Source organism: Mus pahari, chromosome 4, assembly GCF_900095145.1.
Source record: "Mus pahari chromosome 4, PAHARI_EIJ_v1.1, whole genome shotgun sequence".
Taxonomy (NCBI): domain Eukaryota; kingdom Metazoa; phylum Chordata; class Mammalia; order Rodentia; family Muridae; genus Mus; species Mus pahari.
In genome coordinates this window covers 21,313,535-21,319,788 of record NC_034593.1, presented here as the reverse complement: position 1 = coordinate 21,319,788, position 6,254 = coordinate 21,313,535, and the positions used below count along the sequence as shown (strand labels likewise).

General features: G+C 39.6%; 1 pseudogene; it reads right to left on the bottom strand.

Moving 5' to 3' along the window:
• Positions 1 to 1,263: 1,263 nt before the first annotated feature.
• On the bottom strand, positions 1,264 to 3,488 carry LOC110320239 (annotated as a pseudogene).
• Positions 3,489 to 6,254: the final 2,766 nt, after the last annotated feature.

Sequence of the window (6,254 nt, the reverse complement as noted above, 5' to 3'; positions counted from 1 at the left end):
AGGCAAAGGGCACGGAATACTCACTATACAACCTATGGACCACATGAAGCTCAAGAGGAAGGAAGACCAAAGAGTGGATGCTTCAGTCTTACTTAGAAGTGGGAACAAAATAATCAGGGCAAGTAGAGGGTGAGAGAGGCTTGGGAGGAAGAGAAGTGGGGAAAGAGGGGCAGCATACGATATGGGAGGAGATGGAGGAGATGTACAGAGAGTCAGGAAATTGAACAAAACTATGTAGCAATGGGGGATGAGTAACTGGGGGTATCACCCAGAAAGTCCCAGATGCCAGCAAAGCAAAAGCCTCCCAGGACCCCATAAGGATGACATTAGCTGAAATACCCTACAAAGGGGATGGAGAACCTGTGGAGACGATATCTAGAGGTTAGGCATGGCCCCCTGGTTGAGGGATGGGGCCAACCACCGATATACATAATTTTAACCCAGAATTGCTCTCGTCTAAAGGAAATACAGGAACAAAGAGTGGAGCAGAGACTAAGGGAAAGGCCATCCAGAAACTTTCCTACCTGGGGATCCATCCCACATGCAGACACCAAATCCAGACACTATTGCTGATAATAAGAAGTGATTGCTGACAGGAGCCTGTTATAGCTGTCTCCTGAGAGGCTCTGCCAGATCCTGACCAATACAAATGGGGATGCTTGCAACCAACCATCAGACTGAGCACAACAACCCCAATGGAGGAGTTAGGGGAAGAACTGAAGGAGCTGAAGTGGCCTTATCTATCATCAATGGGAAGGGATGCCCTTGGTTCTATGAGGGCCTGATGCCCCAGTGCAGAGGAATGCTAGGGTGGTGAGGCAGTGGGTGGGTGGGTGAGGAAGCACTCTCATAGAAGCAGGGTAAGGGTGGGTGGTATAGAGGCTTTTCAGAAGAAGAACCAGGAAAAAAGATATAATACATATATGCAAACACACACACACACACACACACACACACACACACACACACACACACACAAACTGTAAATGTGCCGGGGAGAAATCATGGTACAAAACAAGTTCCACATTTCAGCAATACTTCTCTTAATTTTTAAATACAATTTTAAGAAACATCATAATGGCATGAGCTTGAAATATCCGTAGGGATTTTCTCTGACTCTCATGACATGGCACTGGTGATGTGGTAAACAGCAGACAAACAGGGGCTGCCAGACTACCGAAGTATGGAGGCACAGGCTTGCTTTTTCCCACAGGAGCTCATGAAATGGGGATGGCAATGACATCACACCCACATCAGAAGGGCTCAAGTGATGTAAGCTGTATCCAAGTTTCTATGTTTATCTGTCGATGCTTGACTGTGCTAAATGTACTGCTCGTCTCTCAGAACATTTTTGCACTTCTTAATCATGCTGTTACTGGGATCGAACCTGATTCTTTCCTGGATGATTACCTCTTGAATGAGGGCATTGCGAAGAAGCACTTTGCATGCGTTCACAATACAAAGAATAGCAGCTTGAAGGTATATTTTCTGCTCTTCATCTACAGCCCATCTAGTCTGTTCCAGTTCTTGTGGTGTATCCTTCTGCACTGATGTAGTAATTTTAAATTTTATTTTCTTACTGCTGAAGTTTACATTGAATGGTAATGAAGGCTCTGTATCAGTATCTTCCATTTCTGAATCATGGTTAATCATTTTTCCATCAATTAATGATCTGCTTCTTTTGGTCAGCCTTTCCATTCATCTGGGTGCTGTCCCAAAGTTCTTTATAGCTGACAGGTTTACAGTTGCTGAAGGCAAGAAGAACTGCCATTTGGTAGGTCATAACTATAGCTACATAGAGTTTTCCCAAATACTTCATTTTAACCTCACCTGCCTGGAGAAAATGTAACAATGTCAGTTTCCTTCCACTGAAATGCTTGCTAAAAAACAAATCAAACATCTATCTGCACACCCTTTAGTAACTCTTGGGGCATCACAAATGTGGATGAAGGAGCCTGAGTGAGAGGCCGTGTACCAGCCAGAGGGACATACATTTAGAAATTTAGAAATGAATCCCAAATCTATCACCGTGTCTTGGTTTCTGATGAAACTGTTGAACTTATTGTTGAGATCAGCACTGACTCGCATGCCTGTGCACATCTGATGGAGCTTGCTGATAGATCCATAAACCACAGGCTTGCTTTAATTTATTGATCATGACTTCTTTAGAAAGCATCTTTGTCATTGGTGTATCTGAGAACAGTGATGAAGCTGCTGAGTTTGTCTTCTACCTCTTTCTTGGTCCTCCCCTTTAGCATGTTGTCACTGCACTTAGCAAGCAATTCAAATGTTTTGCAAACAGACTTGAGTTCTCTATAATTTACAACAGATGTAAGGGCCTTATCAAAAGCACTCAGAAAACACTGATCACCCTTCAGAATAGTGTTGGTAACTTGAAGAAATTTACCATGTACTGCCAAAACTGATTCCACAAATAATTGTGTTGGCATATGTTACTGAGTATGGCTACTGGTGGCTCTAAGGCCCTCATTGTGGATGTGATTCTGTGGCTTCTGAGTCATATGAGGTAAACCAGTTGATGCAGCGTGGAGTAATGCATATGCATTTGTTATGCTATTCTTCTCTAGCTAGATGACGTTGTGGCCCTCTGAGTCTGAGAACTGTCAGTGGTCTGCTACCATCCATTGCTGACACTCATGGCACATTTAGTATATGAATGTGGATGCAAATATCTTCAACGTCTTATTTCTTCATCTTTTAATCTACCTAAAACCTTTTACCATATACTGTCGGTAGTTTAACTCCTGTAATACATTTGAAGCTTCTTGCTTGTAATATTATCCTGTTTGATTCAGAAAGGGAGACACAAAGATTACCTGGTAAAACTTTAAGGGAGTTTTTTTCTTATACTGTTCAACATGAACAAAGGAGTTAATAACTTCACAGATTATTTTTTGGTTTGGGTCTTCTCCACACGATCATTTTTAATTTCTTGTTGCAGCCAAGATGAGGATGAGGATGCTTTGAAGAGATTCAACAATTACGTTTCTCCACATTACCAATGCTAGCTCTCCTGTCTTCATATGGGGTTCATTTATATCTATTCCACCATAGCCATATATATATATATATATATATATATATATATATATATATATATATATATCAGCTTCTATCAATTCATTCCTTTAAATAAACTAGGTATTGAGATACCTATATAAATAGTCCATATGGTCAGTGCCCTTGCTGTGTTCTTCCCAATACCTATGATACATAACAATCACTTGTTCATCAGAATCCAAAACTCTCTTGTATCTTCTGAATGTGATTTTCTGAAACAAATTTTTTTTCTACATAAAGTTTTTCTCTAAGTGGTTCCACATAAGCCACACATACACCATAGATATCTGAGAAGCAGCTGTTCCATTTTCTCTCTCTACATATCCCAGCATAACAATATTTCTGATTGTAGTTAGGAGCTTGTTCCATGTCTCATCAAAATCCACTACTCTTTGTGTTAAAAACATTCTGTAAGTTTCGTGTTGAAACCTCTTGCAGAGGCAGGGCGAGGGCAGGGGTCCAGAGATGGAGATAACCCACATGAGCGAAGGACAAAGTCACCCTCTCGGAGGGTGGGCAGTGGCTGTCAACTCTCCTTCCAGCTCACAACACTCCCTGTGGTAATCTTACAGGATCTCCTTTGTATATGTGGTCAATTTTCCTCTGAAAGTACAATAGAGCCGTGACAAGCTATAGTCCATATATATGACTGCAAATACCTTGGAAATATGATTGTGTTTTCTCCATGTTTGTGAATTTCCCATTGGACAGTACTTTGAGTTCTTCATTAGGTAGCTTTTATGTTTCCATGTTTTTAAGGTTGACTAAAAAGAACTATCTTATTCTTTAGGTGGTGTATGTATCCCCTGGCTTTTGTGTTTCTCACTGCCTTACATCAATACTTACACATTTTGTATAAACACCACTTCTTTCAGACTTTATAGGTTACATTCTCAGTAGAAACACCTTTCCATGTGCGCAATATGAGGGAATTTTCTAGTGTCAGTGAGGGTACAAGAGGTCTGGAGTTAACAAGGATGCTGTTTACAGTGATTGTATAGTTCCGCCAACAAACATTAATGTTAACAGATAGATGGAATACTTTGTTAATTTACCTTGTGACTATGACAGGTTTTCTACGGTCTTTGGTAGAGGTGGGTCTTATGATTTTACTGCTGGTTCTTCCTCCCATCCAATAGTTGTGCTGTGGGAAATCCTTTTGGAATTGAGCCTACATTGTGAGGCTTCTGGTGGTGGTCACAGAGCAGAAGGCTGACAAATGGGCATTGGTAGAAGAACTATGGTTTGAGATCTAGTAAGCGATGGCATTTGTGCCAGAAGCACAGTCATGTCTGCCATCAAACTCTTAACAATATGCAAGCACTGGCTAATCATAAGCAGGCAGAGGTGAGAGAACAAACACACAGATGTATACAAGATGGAAAGTATCTGGGCATCTTGTTTCTGGGCAGGATCTTGCTATTGATATGGATGAACTGATGACAGAGTGCATGTGCCCTGTGATGACTTGATGCCCCAGATTGGAGTATAATAACTTTCTATAGTTTTTGAGTTATAGACGGCTTTAGTAAAACCATGGTTCAGTTGGCTGAGTAAGAATTCTTGGGACAAGCTTACATTTGACATTTAGTAGCCTCTTTATTGAAGAAGCACAACAGTAGCCAGTTCTCAGGTAGAGTATGCCTCTTCCATTGGAACTCTCTGTTACAAATGGGCATTTGAAACCTCAGTCCTCAAAGAAGCCATTGCTTCTGGGAACCATAGTAGTCGCTGCAGTCTTGCTGATACCAATAGCCTCCGTTTTGCTACTTTGTTTCAAATGAGCCTTGCATCTCAGCTGTGCATATTTTTTTCTGCACAGATAGTGCCTATTGTACTACTTCCTCCCTCAGCTGTGGATTCATTAATGGGCTATTTAGTGCATTGTAGCCCCCAATACGCCATATATATGTATATATATATGTATACATATATCCTCTTATATGCACACATAATAAGAAAGGAGAATATGTCAGCATGAAGGCTGATATGTCTTATTACATTCATTCCAGGAAGTGTCTTTACAAAAGCTTGAAAAGATAAACACTGGCATCAAAGGGTTTTTTTAAGGTATAAAATAAGAATTGTTAGAAGACAGCACAAAAAAATAATTTCTAATCTAGTTACAGCAGTTCAAATTGCATGCACATATACATGCTATAACTATGTTTTGTTGACTCAGGTCAAATCCTTACACTGTTGTCATGAGAGGAAAGGTGATGCCTCAGTGACAAAGGGAAAAAAACACATCATAGCAATGAACACATTTTAATGCAGAAAAATCATTCCTCTTAAATGCACTATTAAAATATTTGTCAGTTGAGTCAAACACATTTTGAAACTCCTCAGCAACTGTATGACATTATTTTCTTTTTTTTTTTTTTCCCATTCTTTGCACACCAGAGGTCAGGGCCAGCAGTACAGCTACAGTGCAACACAACTAGGTGCTTGAAGATTACTCCCGAGCAGTGTAAGCTGTGTTTAATCTAACATAAAGATGTTTTGCTCATTCTGGGAAGAATGTCTTAAATGATGCAAATGAATAAATTAACTTATCCACCCTGGCATACATAAAAGCACAATGACTTAGTGTATCAAGGAACTGGCAAGAATAGGGAGGATAAGTTATCTTTTAAAACAATAATACATGTGAAGATCAGCGAAAATGATCTTTCCCTATGCTCCCGACTCCCCGAACTGAACGTACAAAGGCAGTCCCCAAAGAGTTACAAACTGATATCTTTCCTCTTAGTTGTTCCTAGAGTTCATGAACATCACGCTTCTCTATATTAAATGGTAATTGAAATAAAATTGAGTAGAACAAAGCTGGAAGTGGGAAGTGCAGGGGTCATAAAATAGAGTGTAGAGGAACAAAGATGGTGAAATTTGCTTAAAATACAAGGTAGACAATATATGGAGATTTAAAACATGATATGATTTTTAAAATATTTAATTGTTTAAGTAAAAATCAGCACATCATCTCGTTAGTATGAACTTGCTTTTATCCTTAATAAATGGCAAATCTATACATACCCACATAACAAAGCATTATTTTAATATAATTTCTTTGTTTCTTTATTATTTATTCATTGTTCTATTATAGGGTATGTTTTCCTTGCCCAGTTATATAACTGGGGCCGCTTAGAATTCTCTCAGGTGTAAAAGAGTCACAG